The 14,680-nt window shown below is 45.8% G+C and overlaps 1 protein-coding gene across 3 annotated transcripts in view; it reads left to right on the top strand.

The window, feature by feature from the left end:
* Positions 1-14,680, top strand: part of LOC135319942 (uncharacterized) — a 140,285-nt gene that overhangs the window by 18,495 nt on the left and 107,110 nt on the right. For 2 of the 3 annotated variants that reach the window (XM_064482273.1, XM_064482272.1), the window contains exons 13-14: positions 2,915-3,074; positions 6,128-6,854. The gene's annotated coding sequence lies outside the window, so the exon portion shown is untranslated. The other variant, XM_064482276.1, reaches the window with a different exon arrangement.

Here is a 14,680-nt window from a genome sequence, read left to right as displayed (position 1 = left end):
ATATAGTAAATCTCTCAAGATTTGGAATCTTGACTTGGTTCCCTCTGTCTGCTGAGAAAACTAGTTCTATGCTTTGCAGGAGTGAGCCCTGCAGTAAGAGGTATCTGCAGCACACATCTAGCTCATTGCTTGCATATCGTCAAGGAATCCTGCCGATTTAGAATTGTTTATTGATTGTTGTCTCCAAGACGGCTCAGCCTTTTTTATTTCTATTGCTACTGCTGCAGTTTCAAAGGAAAATGGGCTAATTATTTTCCAAATATCTAAACATACTGTAATTGAGCTGTGACGCAAATTATGTGCTGCTGTTTCTTAACAACCTGCTTAGTGTTCACAGGTACCTTCACTCATGGAACTTTTGGGAGAATGTCATATCCTCAGAGATAGCAATGCTGTCTTTGGCAACCTGAGCGGTAGTATCTGAACTCACTCCTGCTGTTTTTCCAGTGCCCCCTCTAGCACTCCTCCAGCCCTCCATGGGGGGCCTGCAGTTCTTCCCTCGAAAATCCTGTTGTTTCTCAGGAAGAATTCCCTATGAAACATATTCATGTCCTTCTTGTGGGGACATTCAGTCCAGAGACCTGACAGCAGGGGAAAATGTTTAGACTGCTTTTGGTAGAACGTAAATTCTTCCATACTTGTTAGAAGCAAATCCAATGAGGAAACTGTGTTGGCATCTAACAAATCAGGATAAATGTCTGATGAGGAAGATCAGCTTCCCCATCCCACTCAGGCGTCATGTTGATGTGACGCTCACCTTGGCTAACATTTTCTCCTGTGAGCAACGTGAAGTTCAAGACGTTATGAATGGCTTTTTGTTTTTCTTCCTTAGTCTTTCCACATTCACTGTGTCTGGTGAGATTATATGAATCCTGCTTATTTTCAGCCCAGCACTAAGCTTTTTAAAAGGATCACGTGTTTAAAAGGCTAGTGGACAATTTGTTAGAAGATTGAAATCCTTAGACTTTGGTCCTAGAGTTGAATCTTGGTTACTGGTGAATGAGAATTCCCGTTAAAATTTTAAATTCAGTGATATAAAGTTTTAAAAATAGTTAAATATTAGTCAATTTCATTAAACACTACAGCAGTTATTTACTTTTAAGCCTGTCTCTGGGGCAATTTTGCAATGATTCCCTCCCTTTATTAATTCCCTCTTTATCAGAATCCTTGAGAGGTCCCTGTCATCATTGTCAGTATCATCATCATCATCACCATCATCATGGAACTGATTCCTCTGGGAGATTCTAGGAAAATAAAGAGCTGGACGGGGTTATGTGCAGGTCAGTGTGTGCATATACAGTAAGAACAGTTGTCAGACATTAGATTCAAGATACCCATTCCATTTAGAGAAGAATGTGGTCATGAAATCCTGATGTGCTGAATGAAGGAAGCGATGGGAACAGGGTAGTCAATGGAAAGGAGGAGGAAGTGAGCGAAGCGGGGAGCATAGGTCCTTGGTTAGGTGATCAGCACATTGGTGAGAATGAGGGGAGTGTTATGGCAGAATCATGTCCCTCCCCGGCCACAGGGTAGCCACCTGTGACATGTTACTGTACATGGCAAAATGCATGACAGATATTTTAGGACAAAAATCTTAGAGGATTTCTGTCTTCTAAATTGTCTATCAGTTAGCATTTTAAACCCATGATACATTATTAAAGATTAGTGCAGGGGGACAAATAAAAAGGATTCATATAATCTCACCAGACATACTGAATGTAGAAAGGCTAAGGAAGAAAAACAAAAAGTCATTCATATGTGCCTTGAACCATAAAATGCCCATGAGAGGAAATGTTACACAAGGTGAGTGTCACAGCCACATTCATAATGCCTGAATGGGATGGGACAAGGGGATCCTGAGATGAGACAATAGGGCGAGTAGCCTGGATTGTCCAGGTGGGCTGAATGTAATCACAGGGGTCCTTGAAATGGAGGACATTTCCCAGCTGAGTTTAAAATCAGAGGGAGGTGTAGCCATAGAGCAATGTTCAGAAAGGCTGCTGACCATGAAAATGGAGGAAGTCGTGGGGCACAAGCTAAGGAAGGTGGGTGACCTCTGGAAACTGGAAAAAAACAACAACAACAAGGAAACATTCTCTTCTAGACCCTCTAGAAGGAAGGAACCCTGCTGCTACCTTGAATTTAGCCCAATGAGAACTGTGTTGGATCTCTGACCTCCACAGCCATAAGCTGATAAATCTGTGCTGGTTTAAGCTCTTAAGCTTATGGAAATTTCTTACATTGGTAAGAGGAAAATAACATAGTGAGCCGTAGTGTAACGGATTAAAGGTATAGGATGGGGTGTGGAGAGGATTCTGACATTTACAACTAAAAAACAACCAGGTGAAGTGGAAGGTGTTTTAAGGAAGACCTACCTGGCAGGGCTATTAAGCAGACTGGAGCGAGGGGAGCATTGGAGTTAGAGGAATCAATTAAATCTCTACCAGAAAAATAAGGAATAAAATGTAACAGGGCTTCAGTGATAGTGGATGTAGGAATGGAAATGGGCAGAGAGACATAAATATTACTTTGAAATTAGCTACAGGTTTGATGACTGCATGTTGGGGAGACTTAGCCGATGTGTGGACTGAATGTTTGCATCCCCTCAAAATCCATATGTCGAAACCCCATCTCCCAGGGTGATGGTATTGGGAGGTGGGGCCTTTGGGACGTGATTAGTAGGATAAAATGAGGTCATGAGAGTAGAGCCCTCATGAATGGGATTAGTGTTCTTATACAAGCCCCCAGAGTGCTTGCTTCTCTCTGCTCTCTGGGATATGAAGATATTGGGAAGACAGCCATCTTCGAGCTGGCAATCCTCTCAAGGATACATTGACCTTGAAAGTCTCAGCCTCCAAACCATAAGGAATATGCTGGTTGTTTAAGCCACCCGACCCACGGTAATTTGTTACAGCACCCCAGACTGACGAAGACAGTGGAGAATGCCTCTGAGTTTGGCACTGATTGCCTGGAGAATGCTGAAACCCAGGGAAGTGGGCAGCACAGACGTTTACTCATTTAATCCTGCCAACACAGTAGGAGATAGAGTCTACATATTCCTCGCTACTTAAAAGGTAAGGAAAAAGAGGCACAAATAATAACAACGACAACAAAAACAACAATAATTTGTCCAAGATTCACACAGAACCCCCTGGAGGCAGAGTGAGAATTTATACTCAGGCAGGCTGGCCCCAGAGCCCCTGCTCATAACTAATAAGTCAGATCACCTTGCTTATGTGGATCAGTTTTTTTCAACTGTGATATGAGGGTACTGTGTCCAGTAACTTATAATTTCAAAATACTTCACTGTAACGGAATCATTAGTCACAGGCCTTACAAACCACAGAAACCTACACATACAAAAATATCTCGTTAGGTCAAGATAACCAATAACGTTTTTAAATATTATACCTGCTGGGCCTTTGCAATAAAATGTCTTTTTATAATTCTGTCTGGCTACAGAATAACTTCATAATCCTGCATGTTGCTGGTAGCTCCCATGTTGGACAGCACGGGCCTAGAGATTTTAAATTACTTGCCCAGACTCGCCCAGGAAGCTCGTGGTGGGATCCGAGCTATAGTCTGGGACTTTTCCTTCCTATCCAACAAGTCCCTCATGGAAGTTTAGAAGCTTCTCCTTTGGTGCCCAGCTGTCTATCCGTACTTATAACATCTTGTCAGGTGTTCCAGCCTGCTCCTGAACATCAGCCAGAACCCACTTCTGCTCTATTTTGTCCAGGTAATACCTTCTAGCAACTTCCATTGCCTTCTTGGCATCAGTTCTTACCTGGAAGGGTAGTGGCTAGAGGTGGAAATGTGTCCACATGACAGGTTTTTCATAAACATAGCAGGAGTGGTCAAGAGAATAAAACGTCAGGAAGATGAGTAGAAGCAGGTCATTTAATATACCAAATGGGTACTTTCAATGTGTGTGTTTCCGAGTCCAGGCTTGTTCTGCTCGTGCATTACAGGCCAATAAATCAGGAGACCTGGTTTTGGGGGCAAGAAATAGCGACTTTAATTTGGAAAGCCAGCTGAGAAATGGTAGAATAATGTCCTGGGGAACCATCACCCCAAGTCAGATTTCAGGCTCTTCTTATATTAAAAATGGGAAGTGGGAATGCTTGGTTGTTGCAAACTTGGTGTATGAATTCTTTGTTGTTAGAATCCTTTGTTCTTGCAGCTCTTCACCTGGGTCACATCCGTGTAAACCTCCAACAAACAAATGTTGTTTTCTATTCTGTAACTTGTTATCTTTATGTGAATAGAAAAGTGTTAATATCCTTCAAAGTCAGAGCCTTGAGAATAGGGTCTCCTGTATATTTCAGGCTCTAGGCAACATTGTTTTACAAAAGGTGCAGAACCAACAAGACTAAGCCTAGGAAACAGGGCACAGGGTTAAAGTCAAAGGAACAGATCTAATATGGAGTCAGATTTTTTCTTTCCTATTTCAGTAGTGCCATGGAGAAGGCAGTTTGGGCAGCTTTTTGTAGGGTCCTGGAGGCTTTCTCTCTCAGCCTCTGTGTGCCTCTGTTGAAAACCCTTCATAGCTATCTGGCCTGCTGGAAAACCACTCCGCCTGTTTTGCCCTGAAGATGTGTTCTGTTTATAACTGATCTCTACTTCTTGGAAAACAACTCAATAAAAACTCAGTTGGTTTTCCACCAGCCATGGGCAGGGGTGAGGAATAGCACTTTATTATTTTATGAAAAAAAATAAAAGAAGTCTTAAAACAGCACTGGGCACATAGGAGAGAGTCAATAAATGCTTCCTGGCTGAAATCAAAAGTGATGGCTCAGTGATTCCATGGCTGCTTTATTTGCTGAGCTTGCTACTCCTTTGCTCCATTACACATTTTTTTTAACTGAAAAAGAAATACATGCATGTGGTTAAAAAATTTCAAACAGAGCACAAAAATACACAAGTGAAAGAAGTTTTCCCTCATCCTCTCTTCTTTCAGCCCTCCCTGGAGATGCCACTGTTTACAAACCTTTGTGTGTTTTCCAGATATGCTATGCACATTCCGACCTATGTATGTAAATTCCTTTAAAATATTACTTATTTTTAACTTAAAGGGATTTAAATCCTCATGTGTCTTCTGCCCTGGTAATAGAAAAGAACAAATCTGACTCCATATTAGATCTGTTCCTTTGACTAAACCCTGTGCTCTGTCTCCTAGGCTTCATCTTGCTTGTAAAACAATGTTGCCTAGAGCCTAAAATATACAGGAGAGCCTATTTTGAATGCTCTGACCTTTAAGGATATTTAACACTTTTCCATTCATATAAAGATAACAAGTTACCTAATAGAAAATAACGTTTGTTTTGTTGGAGGTTTACAGGGATCTGACCCAGGTAGATAGCTGCAAGAACAAAGGATTCTAACAACAAAGAATTACTACATCAAGAAGATTGCAAAAACCAAGCTCGTAGGAAAGGAGCCTGAATTCTGACTTGGGGAGATGGTTTTCCAGGACATTAGTTTGCCATCTAGGTCTACAGAAAGTTGCTATTTCATGCCCCAACACCTGGTCTCCCAACTTACTGGCCTGTCCTGCATTAAGGAGAATGAATTTGGACTCAGTAACACTCCTATCTTCCTAGCAAGATGGGCACTGGAATTGAGGGCAGCTATCCCACACCCAGGGACATACTGTGTGCCCTTGATGGTTCCCCGAGTGTGGGGAGTGGTTTACCCAGGAAGGATGGGGACTATGCACCAAAACTCAGGCAGTATGCTCCTTTTGGGATCTGACCTTGTACCTCCCGCTCCCCGCCAGCACAACACCTGGGACAGTGGAGGTAAGGCAGATATATTGCCTGCCTGTGTCCCAGCGTGTAAAAGGGGAATATGTACTCTTTCCAAGGTAGTTCTGAGCGACAACACCTGCGGGTGCTTGGTTCCCAGAGCAAAAGGAAACCCAGCTCCGCTTGGGGGCAACGGGTGTGATCCCCGTAGGGGTCCTGCAGAGGCCTTGGGTGGAGGGCTGTGCCAGGGAGTTAAAATATGAGCTGCGGGCCTTGAAGGGTTAGAGAAGTGTGCAGAGGCAGGACTGCTGCCTCCTTCAGGATGCCCCCAGAGTTAAAACTATTTCTCTCCATCTCTGCTACTCTCCTCCACACTCCAGATCCCTGCCTTCTCTCTGCTCCTCCTGTCCATGTCTCTCCCTCCACTTTTCCCCTTCTCCCCTCCTCCTCCCATCTTCTCCGTCCCTCCCTTCCCCAACTTCTCTTGCAGAACACAGAGAGGATAGCTGGCCCTCCTGCGCATGCGCAGTCTGTGCCAGCTGGACCGAGGGTTGGAAGCTGCAACTCCGAGCCGGGGATCGGCCCCAAAGGCTTCTCAGCTCTTTCGCCCGGTAGGACTTTGGCTCCTGCCCCGGCGCCCCGGCCACAGCTGTCCAGGGCCAAGTGTGCACTTGCCGCGTCTCGCCCCAGCCGGGCTCCCCTCAGTCCGCGGCTGGCGTCCCCTTCCCCTCTCCCGCCCGCGAGTTCTCTCCTCCCGGGCTGCCTCTCCTCGGCCGCCGGCCCGTCCCCGCCCCTGGGCGGGCTGTGTCCCGGGCGGGCGGGGTCTGCGGACCCGGACGGGGGCGGGCGGCTGGGGCTGGGGCTGGGGCTGGCCTCCGAGCGGGGCTACAGCCCGCGTCCCCCCCCCCCCGCTTTCCCTGACCCGCGACCCCGGGGCTGCCCTCCTCTCCCTTTCCCGCTACCTGGGGACCAGCTCAGTGGTGTGGGCGCTGCTCCCCGGGCTGAGAGCCTCCGGCTGTGAACCCCAGCTTCTCCTGTTGGAGTCGGGAAAAGGGAGCGTCAGTGCTGAGCGAGCTTCCGTCTCCTCCCTCAGTGTTTCTGCCCCAGGTAAGTACCTTGAACACTTTCACGTGTTTTGATGGCGGTGCTTGATGATGTCACTGTTTTTATAGTGAGAGGGATTACAGTGTTGAAAGCAAGGCTTGGTTCAGTTAAAAATGAGCTGAAGGCATGAGGCTGTGACATCCTCCATCCTTCCCTCTCCCAGGGTGAAACGTGTGGCCGTCTTTCTTAAAAAGATAGTTACAGTCCCTCACTAGCCCAGCCCAGCTAGGGTGTGTTAACAGGAACAGCACCACCAGAGGAGTTGGAGACTCAGGGACTTTGCAGTCCTAAAGAGCTCCTGGCAAAATTTGGTTTGTTTTGGTTTTTTTGTTCTTCTTAAATTGTGGGGCAGACTAGTAGTATAGAGGGAAAAATAATTGTCAAGAAATATTTTTTCATTTAACATCTTTATTGTGATATTGTTCACACACCATGAAGTCCACCCACTTAAATGCTACAATTCAGCAGCTTTAGCATATTCACAGTGGTGCAACCATTAATATTCCAGAACGTTTTCATCACTTCAGAAAGACCAGTGGAAATGAATGACCTATCCACCCCTTCCCAGTGCTGGTTCTAAAGAAGTTTCTTGGTTGTTCCTGACCATAAATTATCTTGTTACCCATAAAAACTCTGGTAGGAAATCTAAACAGAATTGTATTGAATCTGTCTATCAAAGCAAGAAGAATTAATGTCTTTATGGCATAAATTTCTTCTACCCATGAATATATCTCGGACCCTATATTTTCATATTTCCAGAGCCTGGCCCATGGGAAGTCCTCATTAATTGTTGGGTTTGTGAATGATGAGATTCTATACATCGTTAGTTGCAACTGAAGCCTTTCACAGAAGAGAAAATAAACTCACTGAAGCCAAGTGACTCTCTGATGGTCAGAAAGAGTGACAGCCAGTGCTGGAGTGACCCAGTGGACTTGGTGTTTGTAACCAGATTTCTCTAGCACCTACAGCTAAGGGGATCAGAGAATTCTTTTATTTTTTCTAAATGGCGTTGCTTTTATTTTTACTTATTTTTTAAAATTACTTTTTATTGAAGTGTAGTCAATTTAGAATGTTAGTTTCAGATGTACAGCAGAGATTCAGTTATAAACATATGCATATGTATCTACATATGTTTTAGATTGTTTTTAGTACAACTCATTACAAGAAATTGAATATAGTTCCCTGTGCTATATAGTAGGTCCTTGTCATTTATTTTATATTTATTAATGTGTATCTGTTAATCCCCCTTTTCCTGCCTGCTAACCACAGTTTGCTTTCTATGTCCATGAGTCTATTTCTAGCAGCACCGTATTTGCTAGTAATATATGCTGGTTGGCTGCTTTCAGTTTCAGTAATTCCACCTTATCTGTGGGCATTTTCCTTCTGGTGGGCCTGTGTGTGGTTTGCACACGTGATATAAGAGTTGTGTATTTGGGAGAACTCCAGGCCTCATGTAGTGCCTGGTACAGAGTGCCCACTGAGCTGATGCTTGAACTGGGAAAAAAAACATAGTAAACGTTGGAATTTCCACTATGGTTGAGAGTTCCAGGTTTCCATAACCTGTTTAGCCCACCTTAATGTTGGCTGCACCCATACTGGGTAATTTGGTGGAACTTCATGGTATGGTGGTGTAGAGACGGGGCCTCGTATGCTTCTTCTCTTTCCGTTTTCTAAGACTCATTCTCCTGGGCCTTCCAGATCCTCCCCCAGAAGTGCCCAAGGCTGGCTTGGTGCTGCGCTGAGGCAATATTTGTTAATAAGACCCTTTCCTCATCTCTTCTGAGCCTCCGTTTCCTTCTCTGCACAATGAAGACTTAGACTAGAAAAGTGCTTTTCAGTTTCTTTTAAGCCATGTTTCCTTTGAGAAACCGAATATACAAATCTCTCCTCCCATTCAACATACAGATTTTGACACATCCTCCAAGGAATGACATAGCTCTTTGTGGAAAATTGAAGTGATTGTGATTCCAGGTGGCACAGAAAAGACTCTTCAGACATTTATTGCAGGGAGAGGGCAGGAAAGGGGCAGTGTATCCCACTTTCTAGTGTGAGCACTGGAACAGGGGCTTGGGTTTAAATACAGTGTCTGACGTGGCCTCAGTCTAATCTTTTTTTTTTTTTTGCCTCTCTCTAATCTTGCACAATGTGATAAACCTCTCTCCCTCAGTTTCTTAATGCGTCAAGTTGGGGTGATAATAGTTTAAGTCTTTTGTGAAACATTATACACATAAGACATTTGTTTCTCGGTAGAAACAAAACCTGCGAGAGAATCAGGGATTTTTTAAAAAAAAAAAATCTTGTCCACAGCACTCTGTCTGTGTCTATTTTGAAGTTCCTTGAGGGTGAGTGTTGGGTCTAAAGTCCATCGTGGGACAGGTGGCCCATGGGTCTGTGTGCAGCAGATTGCCCCCTCCTCCCCAGTCCTCTTCCTCTCAGTCCAGGATGAAGTTCCCTAGTAGATTTACACAGAGATCTTGTGGAAATGGCTTTTCATTTTATTGTTTCATGAAGAAGGGCTGCCATCATGATCTCTGTAGTCTGCTTTTGGTGACCTGAAGGCTATGCAATTACGTTTTTCTATTTAATAAATAGAAAAAAATTACAAGTACAAAATTAGACCTACGGTGGTGGCAGGGGCTCTTGAAAGTGGGGACCATTAGCTTTGTTAGTTTCAGGTGCAGGGGCCTCTGGCCATGAGGACACATCATCGTGCTCTGAAGTTTGAGGGACCAGTGGGCTCAGTGGGAATGTTTACTGAGTGTATCTCATGGGCTGGGCATTGACCTATTTGTACTGTGTGTTCCTTATTTGAGACAGTGAGCTCATTTAACCTCAATAGCCTCTTTAATAAATTAGACTTTTTATTTTGAGATATAATGTAGATTCCCATGTAGTTGTAAGAGATAATATGGAGAGGGCCTACGGACTTTTTGCCCAAGTTTCTTTAAAGGTTCCATCTTGCAAAGTTGGGATACAATTCAGTAATGACTCACTAACCCTTTGAGGTTTGTGTTATTGCCCTCATTTCTATTCATGATTAAACTGGGGTTAAGAGGAGCACACAGGCCTGCCCAGGTCACACATGGTTAGTGTAGAGTCGGGTGAAACGTGGGCTTGGGATTTCCAGGCAGTACCATCATGATGCTCTGTGGCAGGGAGCAGCATTCACTTTGCTTGTTCATTCATTCAACAAGCATTTATTGAGTAAACTCTGTGGGTCAGATGCTATCATAGGTTTATCTGATTCTTCAGCAGTATGGAGAATCCGGTAATGTTTCCTTCTTTTTTTTTAATCTGAGAAAATTAGCTCTGAGATGTTATAAACCGCCCAAAGGAAATATAGCTCATAAATGAGGGATAGTAAATTTGTACAGTTCCTTCTTCTTATGCAGGTGGTACCCTAGGCATTTTACACTTGTAAACTTCCATAATCCAGATATATTCTTGTAAGGCAAGGATTTTTTTTTTAATTGAAGTATACTCATGTTTACAATGTTGTGTCAATTGCAAGGTGTTTTTTTTTTTTCTTGAATTTGGAATTCAAAAAATATTTTTTGAGGGGGGTAAATAGGTTTATTTATTTGTTTCATTTTTTTTTTAAATGAGGTACTGAGGATTCAACCCAGGACCTCATACATGCTAAGCATTTGCTCTACCACTGAACTGTACCCTCCTCCCCAAAGCAAGTTTTCTTATCAAGTATTCTGCAGCTTAGGAGTTCAAATAAATTGGAGTTGAAATCCAGGACTTTTGATCCTACTGTGTTTCTTTGCATTATATCCTGCTGAGGGGTGTGGAAGCAGTTCCTTTATTCATTCCTTTATTCAGCAGTTTTGAGCACTGACTTTGCATCAGGGCCTGGCTAGGTGCTTGGAAACAGAAAACAAGAAATGACCCTTTTCTGCAGAGGGCGGAGGCCTAGACCAAAAGCTGCGTAATGTGATCTGAGCTGCGGTAGCCATGTGCAGACGCTGAGGACAAACTGTACCCCCGGCTTTGCTTGGGCTTCCCCTGCCTTCTGACTGGTACACACCAGGTCACCGCAACCCAGTGAGGCCCGCAGCCCGCAGCACAGTATGTACCTCGGTCTCCTCTTCCCTCTCGTCAGGGCCTGCAACATGAACATCCCTGACTACGTGCAGTGTGCTGAGGACCACCAGACTCTCCCCGTGGTGGTCCAACTCGTGGGGATCATCTCAGAGCAGAATTTGTTATGCATCTATAAGCGAATCTCCTTGGTGAGGCAGATCAGCCCGTGCGGCTCGCAGTGGGCACTCTGTATCCACTAAAGTCACCACTATGCGCCTGAGAATGGGTGGAGCGACTTCCAGACACACCACAAGGTCGTGGGCCTTGTCACCATTACCGACTGCCTCTTGGCCAAGACCTTCGAGAAGCTCCACGTGCAGAGGAGCTGTATGGCACCACGCTCTATGACTCTCGGCTCTTTGTCTTTGTGCTGCATGGGGAGGTGGCCGAGCAGCCGCGCATGAACGTGGCCGTCAATTTACGAGGACTGCAGGGTGGTGGAGAAGAGGATCGAGGACTTCACTGAGTCTCTCTTCATCATGCTCAAGTCCAAGTGGCTGGACGTTGCATCCGACAAGTCTGGGGACAAGATCCTCCTGCTCTACATCCTGTTTGAGAATGAGGACTTCGTGGGACTGGACACAGAGAACAGGAAAGTCTACCTGGATGCCCGGCCACCCTGGCTATGTGAAGGGTTGCTTCCCTACATCCAGAAAGGGATCAGCAAGGAGGAGGGCTGTCTTGTAGCCAAGGCGTGAGGGAGGAGCAACCCGCCGGTTTTCAGACGTTTAAAAGTGAATCCGCCTTTGTTTCGGAGAGATTCTTTTAGGGTTATTATGGACACTTACTCCCGCTTTTCAGCCAATTACCCTGGTGTGACCCCTGGAGTTGCTGTCCAATAGATTAGCCAAAGCCACTGATGCTAGGAGAGCTGGGGAGGAGGCTGCTCGGAGCTGAGATGTGCTCTAGGTCAAATGCACATCAGACGCTGAGACTTGTCTAGTAAATAGAATGTAAACTATCTTGTTACTTTCTTTATTGATTACATGTCAAAATGATAGTATTTTACATACAGTAGAATAAGTAAGATATGTTCTTAAAATCAGTTTCTAGGGGTTTTTTTGGGGGGGTTACCTCTTTAAATGTGGCAACTGGGAAACTTTCTTTACATGGCTCACATTTCATTCCTGTTGGACAGCCTCTCCTGGGACAGTCTCATCCCTGTGCTTATAGATGTCATGCTGAATCCTGAGATGCAGAATGAGGCGCTGGTTGAGCTGGGGGTGGAGCCAGTGTCTCCTGCTTCCCAGGTCCAGCACCTGCACGGCTCAGGCCCTCTCTCCCTGCCTGACAACCACCATGCCAATTGAGGACAACGGAAACACTGCCAGGGGCTTCCAAATGAACTCCTTACGCAGGGAAAGGCATGTCACGGAGTATGGGGCACAGCAGGGAAAGATTCGTCCTCACTTTGTCCCTGTGATTAGGTCAACGGACCCACTTTGTCTTGGAAGTGCAGACGAGTTCTTCTGGGCTGCCTACCCCCCCACCTTCTGCTCTGTTTCCCTGTGTATCTATTGAGATATCCCTCGAGAAGAAGAGGGTGAGATGCCTTTGCCGAGAGGTGGTCCCCATTTGCTGGGGAGATTGTGGGAATCTGTGTCCCCCCGGCCTACGGCCTCGGGCCTTGAGTATTGAGAGGGCTCATGGCGGTCCCACAGGTGACGGTCGGAGGACCTGGCACGTGCTGCCGGGCCCGAAGTGGAGGAGGTGTTCTGCGATTCTCTGTGAGTCTAAAATCAGATTCTACTTTCTGGTTGTTGGTAAGTTGGAGGAGAAGATGCCAGAGAATTGATAAAAAGATAGTCCAGACCAGTCCTGTGAGTGACAGGCACAGGGGACCCGAGTCCCACCTGCTTGTGGTGCCTGGCGGGCTCTGGATGAATTTTCACTTCCTCCCCGGACATACCTCTATGGCTTAAGGAAGGGGCGAGGCATATCGTGGCCATGACCTGTACTTGTCCTCGCAGGGCCCTGTGATCTACATGGCTTTCTCCCCTTCTGCTTCTTGTAGATGAGCTGGCAGATGTAGTGGTCTGGGCAAAGCCGAGGGCACAGATGCCAGCACCGTGCCACTCCCAGGCTGGCTCCATTCCCGTCACCTGTCACCTCCTGCTCAGTCCCCAGGCGTCAGTGAATGTAGGTGCATCGGTGCAACGTAAGCAGGGACCACATTATCCCCCTGGACAGAATGGTGGGTGAGCAGTGGAAGCCTGGAGCCCTGCCCCAGCCCCCTGGCCAGTGCCTCCTCTTTTGTCACAGGAATCACTTGTGATATGTTTGCTCAGCAACTGCTTGGCTCTGAGTCTGCAGACCCACCAGAGAATGCCAGCTTGTTTTTGCTTTTTGAAGTGTGTCCTTGGGATTTGGCGGAGTAGCTGGTTGTGTGCTTAGCCCATAGTGGTTGACACTGTCACCATTGTTTACCCAGAACCTCGTTTACCAGGCATGGCTCTCGGCATCAAAATACAGCAGCGCATTAAACCTCCCTCCTGGTGGGTCTGTCTGTTTTGGTACCGTAAGGGCTCAGCCAGCATCTGAACGTCAGTGAGATAACGCGGCCAGTGAGCTCGGGTCAAGTACGCTCTCCTCCAGTCACTTTTACTCCATTGTTGCTTTTACTATTCCTCAGTCGTTACTTTTTTTAAACAATGCTTTCGTGCAGGAACAGAGCCTAATTCTCTCCTGTTACTCTTGGTGGGAGTGAGTAAAATTGTCCAGCTTGAAATGCGACCACATTTTGTAGCTCAAAAGCTGTCAACACGCATCTAGGTGAAGTTTAGGTTTGGGGCGCTGACCACGTTGGGGTCCCCAGGCAGCGCCGCTCGCCTCAGGCCCCTGCCTTCCCTGGAACAATAGGTGAGGGTGGGTCTCACCGTCCCCTCGTCCCTGTCCTCACCAAACTCACCTAAATTCTTGTAATTGCTGTCAGTTATTTTTGTTCTCATGTGTTTCTAATTTTCGCTGTTCCTCTTTTCCTTTTTCTATTTCCCTTTCTATCTTGTACCGCCCTGTGAGCATGTTGTTGCGTCTGAAAAGTGGACTGTGCACACCCTGCATTGGAAATAGCCAGATTGTCCTCCGTGCTGTCCCCATCGCTTTAAAAAGCAAAAACCTTAACAGTTGCCTTGATCCATATATTATCCTAGTCATCTTTTTATTTTCTAGTTTTTTGGAATGTTTGCTTTGTTAGCACATCACCCACTGGGGTTTGATACCTGTTAAAATCCTTGCTTTGAGGAACCAGTTTGGTCCTCCTTATGTTTGGTGACAAATGCGCACTTATTAAATTTGTTTGATTGTTTTGAAGAAGTGAGATGCGAATTGATTTAGGCGGCTGCTGAGGGATTTTTTTCATGGAGTATTTAAACTTGGAAAGTCAAAATCTGCAGCATCTTCCTTGATTCTGTCTTTCACACAAACGTGTTTGGCACGCGGTTCCGGGCTGTCGCTGTGTGACGTGCGTGACGGAGATTCCTGGCCGGTGGTCACTGGTGAGAAAGTGGCAGGCTCGGAGATGAGCAGCTGCAGGGGATGCTGTTGGAGGAAGCAGTCACCGGTTTTATGTTTTTTTTGTTTTTTGTTTTTGCATTCACCTTCCCCGTGCCATTTACTTTACTTTGCCTTCATAGAGAGGCAGGAGCGGGTCTAAACTCCATGCCACTCTTATTTTCCCTTTACGAGGCTGGTTTTTCTGAGTATCAGAACAACATGGCCTTCTCCTAAGTAGCTGGCTCACT

The sequence above is a fragment of the Camelus dromedarius genome, chromosome 35 (assembly GCF_036321535.1).
Source record: "Camelus dromedarius isolate mCamDro1 chromosome 35, mCamDro1.pat, whole genome shotgun sequence".
In the NCBI taxonomy this organism is placed as follows: domain Eukaryota; kingdom Metazoa; phylum Chordata; class Mammalia; order Artiodactyla; family Camelidae; genus Camelus; species Camelus dromedarius.
The sequence above is the reverse complement of the archived record's forward strand: the minus strand, read 5'-3'. Positions and strand labels throughout refer to the sequence as shown.